The sequence below is a fragment of the Clarias gariepinus genome, chromosome 5 (genome assembly GCF_024256425.1).
Source record: "Clarias gariepinus isolate MV-2021 ecotype Netherlands chromosome 5, CGAR_prim_01v2, whole genome shotgun sequence".
NCBI lineage: Eukaryota > Metazoa > Chordata > Actinopteri > Siluriformes > Clariidae > Clarias > Clarias gariepinus.
In genome coordinates this window covers 3,557,501-3,570,850 of record NC_071104.1, presented here as the reverse complement: position 1 = coordinate 3,570,850, position 13,350 = coordinate 3,557,501, and the positions used below count along the sequence as shown (strand labels likewise).

The 13,350-nt window shown below is 43.4% G+C and overlaps 1 protein-coding gene and 8 non-coding genes across 9 annotated transcripts in view; 7 read left to right on the top strand and 2 right to left on the bottom strand.

The window, feature by feature from the left end:
• The window catches only part of LOC128524461 (nuclear factor 7, brain-like), a 561,325-nt gene that overhangs the window by 360,852 nt on the left and 187,123 nt on the right, over nt 1–13,350 (top strand). The gene's annotated exons all lie outside the window — the stretch shown is intronic.
• On the top strand, nt 2,189–2,270 carry trnas-aga (transfer RNA serine (anticodon AGA)). The gene has a single exon. It is a non-coding gene; the product is annotated as a tRNA-Ser (tRNA).
• On the top strand, nt 2,565–2,647 carry trnal-cag (transfer RNA leucine (anticodon CAG)). The gene has a single exon. It is a non-coding gene; the product is annotated as a tRNA-Leu (tRNA).
• trnat-agu (transfer RNA threonine (anticodon AGU)) lies at nt 3,458–3,531 on the bottom strand. Its single transcript has one exon. It is a non-coding gene; the product is annotated as a tRNA-Thr (tRNA).
• On the top strand, nt 6,401–6,482 carry trnas-aga (transfer RNA serine (anticodon AGA)). The gene has a single exon. It is a non-coding gene; the product is annotated as a tRNA-Ser (tRNA).
• Nucleotides 6,777–6,859, top strand: trnal-cag (transfer RNA leucine (anticodon CAG)). Its single transcript has one exon. It is a non-coding gene; the product is annotated as a tRNA-Leu (tRNA).
• On the top strand, nt 10,616–10,697 carry trnas-aga (transfer RNA serine (anticodon AGA)). The gene has a single exon. It is a non-coding gene; the product is annotated as a tRNA-Ser (tRNA).
• On the top strand, nt 10,992–11,074 carry trnal-cag (transfer RNA leucine (anticodon CAG)). Its single transcript has one exon. It is a non-coding gene; the product is annotated as a tRNA-Leu (tRNA).
• On the bottom strand, nt 11,886–11,959 carry trnat-agu (transfer RNA threonine (anticodon AGU)). Its single transcript has one exon. It is a non-coding gene; the product is annotated as a tRNA-Thr (tRNA).

Sequence of the window (13,350 nt, the reverse complement as noted above, 5' to 3'; positions counted from 1 at the left end):
ACTCACAACAGGCACTGCTGGGATTTGAACCCAGGATCTCCTGTTTACAAGACAGGTGCTTTCACCAGCTAAGCCACAGTGCCAATGGCCTGCGCGGCACCTTAGGCATGACCCAGCACTTTTAACCGAGACTCTCCTGGCCAAGACGTAATCTGATTGCAATGCTAATATTTCCTCCATCCGCATGCAAACCTCGCTGAGCTCGTAAGACGAGTACTCAACCAGCGATGCCATGCAAATGCTTTGATGTTTGTTTGCACATCCTAACTTTGATTTCGGCTTGATAAGATCCCAAAACGGGTGAAAATCCTTAAGAAAATGTCAAGTTTTAGATCTGTAAATGGCACACAAGCCACAGCAAACAAAAGGTTATGGCTGATCTCCAGCCATAGTCCTAACAAGCATATCACAACAGTCAGGGGGGAGGAATTAAAATCCACATGCCATGCACATCTAGAAGCAAGCAAGCGTTCATCAGATTGCTGCTGTGGACTTTGGCTCTTTGTCCCATAAGGATTGCGTGAATCAATGTCGTAACCTTTTGTTGAAGCTGGAGTTGAGCTGAGGGCTTGATTTGGGACAAATGGGCGGAAACATGTGGAAAACAATGATATTTCTTAAATTCAGCTGACAAGTCATTCAATCAAATATGGCACATAGGAAAGTGCATCTTGAACAGGGATTCCTTACCAAAGATTTCATTTTAGACATGGTGTGTGGATAAAAAGAAGGTAACAAGTTAGTGTCTCTGGCGGGGCATCGAACCCGCAACCTTTGAATAGCTCCACAGCTGAGTCCAGAAGTCCAACACGCTATCCATTGCATCACAGAGCCAACAAGGGTGTTTTTTTTCAGGCTCTCTAAGATTCATGGATGCTCGAGTTCATTGGGCAGATGCTTTTCTGTTGTTACTAATCAAATTCCACCAAATGCAAACAACTATGGCAGGTGCTGATCCCACAAGCTGTCAACAGCGTCCACAGAATGCCTTGATTTCACCATGGAATTTGCCACAGATCCCTGTCTGACTTGCAAAGTTATTCAACTCTGGCTGTAAGAAAGGCAAGAAAGGGATAGCTTTCGCACCAACAGATGATTGTTGCAGTAGACACTGCTTGGATAGCACTGTAGCATGGAGACCTCAACATATACACACTGGAGTAAGCGCTAGATAACATATTAAATAAGGTATCTCCTCATCACCCATAGATTAAACGTTTTGTGGTATAAGGTCCTACAAATCCGAGACATCATGTTACCACACGAATGACGATTTGGCAGCAGCATTATTCTGTTGCGTTTCTGTGAATGAGCCTCATACACTTGATTTGATGCTTGCAAAGGTCCCCAACAGCTGAATAATCGCAACCACAGGTCAAATTATATGTCAGAAGAAGGCAGCCAAACCAATGCAAATGCAAGAAATTATCTGCTCTAGTCATCGTCCTAACAGACAAATGTTTAAAGGTGTGGTAAAAAGAATTGCAGTCGCAATGTAGCTAATGACCGGATCATAATGTTGACAGCAGTTGTGCTAGGAATACACAAGATAGGACTCTAATCTTGGCTAATCAGAAAGCTTGTGCATTGTGTGACTTTAACCCATGAGCTGTTAAGGGTCAGACATGAAGCAAAGATTTCATTTCCTCCACTGAAACCAGTCTGATCTGCATAGCAACAGAAGTGCCCCTCAAGAGGCATTGCTGGGATTTAAATGCTCCTGTTCACCTCTCCTGGGATCTCCTGTTTACTAGACATCTCTGCACATGGTTGTGTTGTTGAGGCAAAGCACTGAGCTGAACTTCATTTTCACAGATACTGAAAAATTCTTTTGAGATGTTCCACCGCATGTTTGAATGCAGAAGTCAAGGAATCAGCTTCTGGATGATGATGGGGTATGAAAAGTTGTCTTGTTTATGATTTATAGGATTATTTCATCTTTCTCACTGTATTTTGCAGCATGTATGGTTGCAGAGGCTGCTCTCTAAACTGCTTTGCTGTTTTTCTAACGTAAAACGTGAACGTTGGGTTCTGTCTGAAGCCTAAAAATCCTGAACTTAAGCCAACCGATACACTTGCGTGTATTGGAAAGATCTAGCGCTTGCTTTGGGTAGGAGGTCAAGTCATGAAATCAGACGTGGCAAAAGTCTATTCAACCACGGGCCCACACTATGTAAGCACACGCAGTGTAGTCGTGGCCGAGTGGTTAAGGCGATGGACTAGAAATCCATTGGGGTCTCCCCGCGCAGGTTCGAATCCTGCCGATTACGTCTGTTATATTGCGCAAGAAAGACATGTTGCAACTCATTGTGTTGTGGCTGTGATTTGTAACAAATTTCCTCATGCCCTTAAGAGTTGGTGATTTGCTGAGGACATAATGGTGACATCCTGCCCCCTTTTCATCCTCAATAGCTGCTGCTTTGGTGGAGAAATCCTGTCACCCCTTCCCAACGTTGATCTGTCTTCCAATGACAAGCTGCCTCATAGACATCCGATCGGTTATATGAGTGCGTGGCCAGCGACCTGTAATCCGTGCAAGACGTGACCTTTCTAGAGGCCGCCGTGTCAGGATGGCCGAGCGGTCTAAGGCGCTGCGTTCAGGTCGCAGTCTCCCCTGGAGGCGTGGGTTCGAATCCCACTTCTGACAAGAGGCCCTTTTCTTTGTTGCATTTAGGAAATCATGTATGGATCTGCATCAATAACCTTGACCTCTCACAGCATAGCTTTGCTTGCTAGCGAAGAAGTTGGCACTTTTCTTCATCAAGCGCTTGCTTCTTCAATTTTTTGGACGATGTAGACATGGTTGTGTTGTTGAGGCAAAGCCCGGAGCAGGGTGCCAAAATCAAGGCTACAGGTTCTGAGCTGAACTTCCTTTTCACGCATGCTGAAAAATTCTTTTGAGATGTCCCAGCACATGTTTGATTGGTGAAGTCAAGGAATCAGCTTCTATTTGACAATTGGGTATGAAAAGTTATCATTGTTCATGATACATAGGTTCATTTCATCTTTCTGTCTGTATTTTGCAGCATTGCCCATAGATGGTTGGAGAGGTTGCTCTCTAAACTGCTTTCCTGTTTTGCTAAGGTAAAACGTCTACTCTGGATCAGACAAAGACATCCACATCGGATCGTAGTAGCTTTCAGCAACTTATCACTGTATGCTTTCTTAGAAAATGGGCACAAGCGAGCTTTCAGTAATGTAATTTTATGTATACATACACATATATTTATATATATTGAAGTGCAGTGTGTAGTGCAATCTTGGGCAATTGGGCCATGTACAATTTGCAATATAGCTAATGACCTACGGATACACAAGATCGGACTGTAAACTTGGCTAATCAGAAAGCTTGTGCATTGTGTGACCTTAACCCATTTAATGGTCAGACATAAAGCAAAGATTTCCTTTTTCCACAGAAACCAGTCTGACCTGCATAGCAACAGAGGTGCACAGTGAGAGGCACTGCTGGGATTCGAACCCAGGATCTCCTGTTTACTAGACAGGCACTTTAACCAACTAAGCCACAGCGCCACAACCAAACCTTAGCCTCTCGCATATACTCTCGCGTACCTGAGATGCTCCAGCACAGGAACTTGACTATCAAGCTAAGATTGTCTGCACTGGCATGCAGCATGATAGGACCATGAATGAAGTCCCACAGTGCTATACCATGCTTCACAGAGCACGCCAAAACTGCCAGTCATGGTGTTTCGACTCAGGTTGTTCCAAGTTCATTGCAGGCAAAGATCATGCCTGTTGCAGTAGATTTCAGCCTTGCAAAAATAAACAAACTTCAAACACACTGTATGTTATATATCTGCAACTGGCATACAGTTTACAGCAAAAAAAAAATAATAAAAAAAAATAATAATATATATATATATATATATATATATACTAGCTTATTGACAGCCATTGTCCTCATTTAAATGTAACCAAATGTCAACATCAGGCAAATGTTCCACGGCTACTCAGAAAATGATTCATTTCTTGCAAATCAAAATGCCAGTTTTCATTCACTTCTGTGGGAGGAATAGAGCTACCTTGCTTGACACCATGGACAGGTGTCTACCTCTGGAAAACACATGAAAACTGAGCAGAAATCCTGGCTGAAAGCAAGATACCCTGCCACAACCTGAGAACACAAGCACTTAAGCCTTGAGTTCCTCATGCAGTTGGACCCAGACCTTGTCTGGTGTACCAAGAGATGAAACTCACAACAGGCACTGCTGGGATTTGAACCCAGGATCTCCTGTTTACAAGACAGGTGCTTTCACCAGCTAAGCCACAGTGCCAATGGCCTGCGCGGCACCTTAGGCATGACCCAGCACTTTTAACCGAGACTCTCCTGGCCAAGACGTAATCTGATTGCAATGCTAATATTTCCTCCATCCGCATGCAAACCTCGCTGAGCTCGTAAGACGAGTACTCAACCAGCGATGCCATGCAAATGCTTTGATGTTTGTTTGCACATCCTAACTTTGATTTCGGCTTGATAAGATCCCAAAACGGGTGAAAATCCTTAAGAAAATGTCAAGTTTTAGATCTGTAAATGGCACACAAGCCACAGCAAACAAAAGGTTATGGCTGATCTCCAGCCATAGTCCTAACAAGCATATCACAACAGTCAGGGGGGAGGAATTAAAATCCACATGCCATGCACATCTAGAAGCAAGCAAGCGTTCATCAGATTGCTGCTGTGGACTTTGGCTCTTTGTCCCATAAGGATTGCGTGAATCAATGTCGTAACCTTTTGTTGAAGCTGGAGTTGAGCTGAGGGCTTGATTTGGGACAAATGGGCGGAAACATGTGGAAAACAATGATATTTCTTAAATTCAGCTGACAAGTCATTCAATCAAATATGGCACATAGGAAAGTGCATCTTGAACAGGGATTCCTTACCAAAGATTTCATTTTAGACATGGTGTGTGGATAAAAAGAAGGTAACAAGTTAGTGTCTCTGGCGGGGCATCGAACCCGCAACCTTTGAATAGCTCCACAGCTGAGTCCAGAAGTCCAACACGCTATCCATTGCATCACAGAGCCAACAAGGGTGTTTTTTTTCAGGCTCTCTAAGATTCATGGATGCTCGAGTTCATTGGGCAGATGCTTTTCTGTTGTTACTAATCAAATTCCACCAAATGCAAACAACTATGGCAGGTGCTGATCCCACAAGCTGTCAACAGCGTCCACAGAATGCCTTGATTTCACCATGGAATTTGCCACAGATCCCTGTCTGACTTGCAAAGTTATTCAACTCTGGCTGTAAGAAAGGCAAGAAAGGGATAGCTTTCGCACCAACAGATGATTGTTGCAGTAGACACTGCTTGGATAGCACTGTAGCATGGAGACCTCAACATATACACACTGGAGTAAGCGCTAGATAACATATTAAATAAGGTATCTCCTCATCACCCATAGATTAAACGTTTTGTGGTATAAGGTCCTACAAATCCGAGACATCATGTTACCACACGAATGACGATTTGGCAGCAGCATTATTCTGTTGCGTTTCTGTGAATGAGCCTCATACACTTGATTTGATGCTTGCAAAGGTCCCCAACAGCTGAATAATCGCAACCACAGGTCAAATTATATGTCAGAAGAAGGCAGCCAAACCAATGCAAATGCAAGAAATTATCTGCTCTAGTCATCGTCCTAACAGACAAATGTTTAAAGGTGTGGTAAAAAGAATTGCAGTCGCAATGTAGCTAATGACCGGATCATAATGTTGACAGCAGTTGTGCTAGGAATACACAAGATAGGACTCTAATCTTGGCTAATCAGAAAGCTTGTGCATTGTGTGACTTTAACCCATGAGCTGTTAAGGGTCAGACATGAAGCAAAGATTTCATTTCCTCCACTGAAACCAGTCTGATCTGCATAGCAACAGAAGTGCCCCTCAAGAGGCATTGCTGGGATTTAAATGCTCCTGTTCACCTCTCCTGGGATCTCCTGTTTACTAGACATCTCTGCACATGGTTGTGTTGTTGAGGCAAAGCACTGAGCTGAACTTCATTTTCACAGATACTGAAAAATTCTTTTGAGATGTTCCACCGCATGTTTGAATGCAGAAGTCAAGGAATCAGCTTCTGGATGATGATGGGGTATGAAAAGTTGTCTTGTTTATGATTTATAGGATTATTTCATCTTTCTCACTGTATTTTGCAGCATGTATGGTTGCAGAGGCTGCTCTCTAAACTGCTTTGCTGTTTTTCTAACGTAAAACGTGAACGTTGGGTTCTGTCTGAAGCCTAAAAATCCTGAACTTAAGCCAACCGATACACTTGCGTGTATTGGAAAGATCTAGCGCTTGCTTTGGGGAGGAGGTCAAGTCATGAAATCAGACGTGGCAAAAGTCTATTCAACCACGGGCCCACACTATGTAAGCACACGCAGTGTAGTCGTGGCCGAGTGGTTAAGGCGATGGACTAGAAATCCATTGGGGTCTCCCCGCGCAGGTTCGAATCCTGCCGATTACGTCTGTTATATTGCGCAAGAAAGACATGTTGCAACTCATTGTGTTGTGGCTGTGATTTGTAACAAATTTCCTCATGCCCTTAAGAGTTGGTGATTTGCTGAGGACATAATGGTGACATCCTGCCCCCTTTTCATCCTCAATAGCTGCTGCTTTGGTGGAGAAATCCTGTCACCCCTTCCCAACGTTGATCTGTCTTCCAATGACAAGCTGCCTCATAGACATCCGATCGGTTATATGAGTGCGTGGCCAGCGACCTGTAATCCGTGCAAGACGTGACCTTTCTAGAGGCCGCCGTGTCAGGATGGCCGAGGGGTCTAAGGCGCTGTGTTCAGGTCGCAGTCTCCCCTGGAGGCGTGGGTTCGAATCCCACTTCTGACAAGAGCCCCTTCTCTTTGTTGCATTTAGGAAATCATGTATGGATCTGCATCAATAACCTTGACCTCTCACAGCATAGCTTTGCTTGCTAGCGAAGAAGTTGGCACTTTTCTTCATCAAGCGCTTGCTTCTTCAATTTTTTGGACGATGTAGACATGGTTGTGTTGTTGAGGCAAAGCCCGGAGCAGGGTGCCAAAATCAAGGCTACAGGTTCTGTGCTGAACTTCCTTTTCATGCATGCTGAAAAATTCTTTTGAGATGTCCCAGCACATGTTTGATTGGTGAAGTCAAGGAATCAGCTTCTATTTGACAATTGGGTATGAAAAGTTATCATTGTTCATGATACATAGGTTCATTTCATCTTTCTGTCTGTATTTTGCAGCATTGCCCATAGATGGTTGGAGAGGTTGCTCTCTAAATTGCTTTCCTGTTTTGCTAAGGTAAAACGTCTACTCTGGATCAGACAAAGACATCCACATCGGATCGTAGTAGCTTTCAGCAACTTATCACTGTATGCTTTCTTAGAAAATGGGCACAAGCGAGCTTTCAGTAATGTATTTTTATGTATACATACACATATATTATATATATTGAAGTGCAGTGTGTAGTGCAATCTTGGGCAATTGGGCCATGTACAATTTGCAATATAGCTTATGACCTACGGATACACAAGACCGGACTGTAAACTTGGCTAATCAGACAGCTTGTGCATCGTGTGACCTTAACCCATTTAATGGTCAGACATAAAGCAAAGATTTCCTTTTTTCCACAGAAACTAGTCTGACCTGCATAGCAACAGAGGTGCACAGTGAGAGGCACTGCTGGGATTCGAACCCAGAATCTCCTGTTTACTAGACAGGCACTTTAACCAACTAAGCCACAGCGCCACAACCAAACCTTAGCCTCTTGCATATACTCTCGCGTATCTGAGATGCTCCAGCACAGGAACTTGACTATCAAGCTAAGATTGTCTCCACTGGCATGCAGCATGATAGGACCATGAATGAAGTCCCACAGTGCTATACCATGCTTCACAGAGCACGCCAAAACTGCCAGTCATGGTGTTTTGACTCAGGTTGTTCCAAGTTCATTGCAGGCAAAGATCATGCCTGTTGCAGTAGATTTCAGGCTTGCAAAAATAAACAAACTTCAAACACACTGTATGTTATATATTTGCAACTGGCATACAGTTTACAGCAAAAAAAAAAAAAAAAAAAAAATAATAATTATATATATATATATATATATATATATATATATATATATAATAGCTTATTGACAGCCATTGTCCTCATTTAAATGTAACCAAATGTTGCACGGCTACTCAGAAAATGATTCAATTCTTGCAAATCAAAATGCCAGTTTTCATTCACTTCTGTGGGAGGAATAGAGCTACCTTGCTTGACACCATGGACAGGTGTCTACCTCTGGAAAACACATGAAAACTGAGCAGAAATCCTGGCTGAAAGCAAGATACCCTGCCACAACCTGAGACCACAAGCACTTAAGCCTTGAGTTCCCCATGCAGTTGGACCCAGACCTTGTCTGGTGTACCAAGAGATGAAACTCACAACAGGCACTGCTGGGATTTGAACCCAGGATCTCCTGTTTACAAGACACGTGCTTTCACCAGCTAAGCCACAGTGCCAATGGCCTGCGCGGCACCTTAGGCATGACCCAGCACTTTTAACCGAGACTCTCCTGGCCAAGACGTAATCTGATTGCAATGCTAATATTTCCTCCATCCGCATGCAAACCTCGCTGAGCTCGTAAGACGAGTACTCAACCAGCGATGCCATGCAAATGCTTTGATGTTTGTTTGCACATCCTAACTTTGATTTCGGCTTGATAAGATCCCAAAACGGGTGAAAATCCTTAAGAAAATGTCAAGTTTTAGATCTGTAAATGGCACACAAGCCACAGCAAACAAAAGGTTATGGCTGATCTCCAGCCATAGTCCTAACAAGCATATCACAACAGTCAGGGGGGAGGAATTAAAATCCACATGCCATGCACATCTAAAAGCAAGCAAGCGTTCATCAGATTGCTGCTGTGGACTTTGGCTCTTTGTCCCATAAGGATTGCGTGAATCAATGTCGTAACCTTTTGTTGAAGCTGGAGTTGAGCTGAGGGCTTGATTTGGGACAAATGGGCGGAAACATGTGGAAAACAATGATATTTCTTAAATTCAGCTGACAAGTCATTCAATCAAATATGGCACATAGGAAAGTGCATCTTGAACAGGGATTCCTGACCAAAGATTTCATTTTAGACATGGTGTGTGGATAAAAAGAAGGTAACAAGTTAGTGTCTCTGGCGGGGCATCGAACCCGCAACCTTTGAACAGCTCCACAGCTGAGTCCAGAAGTCCAACACGCTATCCATTGCATCACAGAGCCAACCAGGGTGTTTTTTTTCAGGCTCTCCAAGATTCATGGATGCTCGAGTTCATTGGGCAGATGCTTTTCTGTTGCTACTAATCAAATTCCACCAAATGCAAACAACTATGGCAGGTGCTGATCCCACAAGCTGTCAACAGCGTCCACAGAATGCCTTGATTTCACCATGGAATTTGCCACAGATCCCTGTCTGACTTGCAAAGTTATTCAACTCTGGCTGTAAGAAAGGCAAGAAAGGGATAGCTTTCGCACCAACAGATGATTGTTGCAGTAGACACTGCTTGGATAGCACTGTAGCATGGAGACCTCAACATATACACACTGGAGTAAGCGCTAGATAACATATTAAATAAGGTATCTCCTCATCACCCATAGATTAAACGTTTTGTGGTATAAGGTCCTACAAATCCGAGACATCATGTTACCTCACGAATGACGATTTGGCAGCAGCATTATTCTGTTGCGTTTCTGTGAATGAGCCTCATACACTTGATTTGATGCTTGCAAAGGTCCCCAACAGCTGAATAATCGCAACCACAGGTCAAATTATATGTCAGAAGAAGGCAGCCAAACCAATGCAAATGCAAGAAATTATCTGCTCTAGTCATCGTCCTAACAGACAAATGTTTAAAGGTGTGGTAAAAAGAATTGCAGTCGCAATGTAGCTAATGACCGGATCATAATGTTGACAGCAGTTGTGCTAGGGATACACAAGATAGGACTCTAATCTTGGCTAATCAGAAAGCTTGTGCATTGTGTGACTTCAACCCATGAGCTGTTAACGGTCAGACATGAAGCAAAGATTTCATTTCCTCCACTGAAACCAGTCTGATCTGCATAGCAACAGAAGTGCCCCTCAAGAGGCATTGCTGGGATTTAAATGCTCCTGTTCACTTCTCCTGGGATCTCCTGTTTACTAGACGTCTCTGCACATGGTTGTGTTGTTGAGGCAAAGCACTGAGCTGAACTTCATTTTCACAGATACTGAAAAATTCTTTTGAGATGTTCCACCGCATGTTTGAATGCAGAAGTCAAGGAATCAGCTTCTGGATGATGATGGGGTATGAAAAGTTATCTTGTTTATGATTTATAGGATTATTTCATCTTTCTCACTGTATTTTGCAGCATTGCCCATAGATGGTTGCAGAGGCTGCTCTCTAAACTGCTTTGCTGTTTTTCTAAGGTAAACCGCGAACGTGGTTCCTGTCTGAAGCCTAAAAATCCTGAACTTAAGCCAACCGATACACTTGCGTGTATTGGAAAGATCTAGCGCTTGCTTTGGGGAGGAGGTCAAGTCATGAAATCAGACGTGGCAAAAGTCTATTCAACCACGGGCCCACACTATGTAAGCACACGCGGTGTAGTCGTGGCCGAGTGGTTAAGGCGATGGACTAGAAATCCATTGGGGTCTCCCCGCGCAGGTTCGAATCCTGCCGATTACGTCTGTTATATTGCGCAAGAAAGACATGTTGCAACTCATTGTGTTGTGGCTGTGATTTGTAACAAATTTCCTCATGCCCTTAAGAGTTGGTGATTTGCTGAAGACATAATGGTGACATCCTGCCCCCTTTCCATCCTCAATAGCTGCTGCTTTGGTGGAGAAATCCTGTCACCCCTTCCCAACGTTGATCTGTCTTCCAATGACAAGCTGCCTCATAGACATCCGATCGGTTATATGAGTGGGTGGCCAGCGACCTGTAATCCGTGCAAGACGTGACCTTTCTAGAGACCGCCGTGTCAGGATGGCCGAGCGGTCTAAGGCGCTGCGTTCAGGTCGCAGTCTCCCCTGGAGGCGTGGGTTCGAATCCCACTTCTGACAAGAGCCCCTTCTCTTTGTTGCATTTAGGAAATCATGTATGGATCTGCATCAATAACCTTGACCTCTCACAGCATAGCTTTGCTTGCTAGCGAAGAAGTTGGCACTTTTCTTCATCAAGCGCTTGCTTCTTCAATTTTTTGGACGATGTAGACATGGTTGTGTTGTTGAGGCAAAGCCCGGAGCAGGGTGCCAAAATCAAGGCTACAGGTTCTGTGCTGAACTTCCTTTTCATGCATGCTGAAAAATTCTTTTGAGATGTCCCAGCACATGTTTGATTGGTGAAGTCAAGGAATCAGCTTCTATTTGACAATTGGGTATGAAAAGTTATCATTGTTCATGATACATAGGTTCATTTCATCTTTCTGTCTGTATTTTGCAGCATTGCCCATAGATGGTTGGAGAGGTTGCTCTCTAAACTGCTTTCCTGTTTTGCTAAGGTAAAACGTCTACTCTGGATCAGACAAAGACATCCACATCGGATCGTAGTAGCTTTCAGCAACTTATCACTGTATGCTTTCTTAGAAAATGGGCACAAGCGAGCTTTCAGTAATGTAATTTTATGTATACATACACATATATTTATATATATTGAAGTGCAGTGTGTAGTGCAATCTTGGGCAATTGGGCCATGTACAATTTGCAATATAGCTAATGACCTACGGATACACAAGATCGGACTGTAAACTTGGCTAATCAGAAAGCTTGTGCATTGTGTAACCTTAACCCATTTAATGGTCAGACATAAAGCAAAGATTTCCTTTTTTCCACAGAAACCAGTCTGACCTGCATAGCAACAGAGGTGCACAGTGAGAGGCACTGCTGGGATTCGAACCCAGGATCTCCTGTTTACTAGACAGGCACTTTAACCAACTAAGCCACAGCGCCACAACCAAACCTTAGCCTCTCGCATATACTCTCGCGTATCTGAGATGCTCCAGCACAGGAACTTGACTATCAAGCTAAGATTGTCTCCACTGGCATGCAGCATGATAGGACCATGAATGAAGTCCCACAGTGCTATACCATGCTTCACAGAGCATGCCAAAACTGCCAATCATGGTGTTTTGACTCAGGTTGTTCCAAGTTCATTGCAGGCAAAGATCATGCCTGTTGCAGTAGATTTCAGGCTTGCAAAAATAAACAAACTTCAAACACACTGTATGTTATATATTTGCAACTGGCATACAGTTTACAGCAAAAAAAAAAAAAAAAAAAAAAAAAATATATATATATATATATATATATATATATATATATACTAGCTTATTGACAGCCATTGTCCTCATTTAAATGTAACCAAATGTTGCACGGCTACTCAGAAAATGATTCAATTCTTGCAAATCAAAATGCCAGTTTTCATTCACTTCTGTGGGAGGAATAGAGCTACCTTGCTTGACACCATGGACAGGTGTCTACCTCTGGAAAACACATGAAAACTGAGCAGAAATCCTGGCTGAAAGCAAGATACCCTGCCACAACCTGAGACCACAAGCACTTAAGCCTTGAGTTCCCCATGCAGTTGGACCCAGACCTTGTCTGGTGTACCAAGAGATGAAACTCACAACAGGCACTGCTGGGATTTGAACCCAGGATCTCCTGTTTACAAGACACGTGCTTTCACCAGCTAAGCCACAGTGCCAATGGCCTGCGCGGCACCTTAGGCATGACCCAGCACTTTTAACCGAGACTCTCCTGGCCAAGACGTAATCTGATTGCAATGCTAATATTTCCTCCATCCGCATGCAAACCTCGCTGAGCTCGTAAGACGAGTACTCAACCAGCGATGCCATGCAAATGCTTTGATGTTTGTTTGCACATCCTAACTTTGATTTCGGCTTGATAAGATCCCAAAACGGGTGAAAATCCTTAAGAAAATGTCAAGTTTTAGATCTGTAAATGGCACACAAGCCACAGCAAACAAAAGGTTATGGCTGATCTCCAGCCATAGTCCTAACAAGCATATCACAACAGTCAGGGGGGAGGAATTAAAATCCACATGCCATGCACATCTAAAAGCAAGCAAGCGTTCATCAGATTGCTGCTGTGGACTTTGGCTCTTTGTCCCATAAGGATTGCGTGAATCAATGTCGTAACCTTTTGTTGAAGCTGGAGTTGAGCTGAGGGCTTGATTTGGGACAAATGGGCGGAAACATGTGGAAAACAATGATATTTCTTAAATTCAGCTGACAAGTCATTCAATCAAATATGGCACATAGGAAAGTGCATCTTGAACAGGGATTCCTGATCAAAGATTTCATTTTAGACATAGTGTGTGG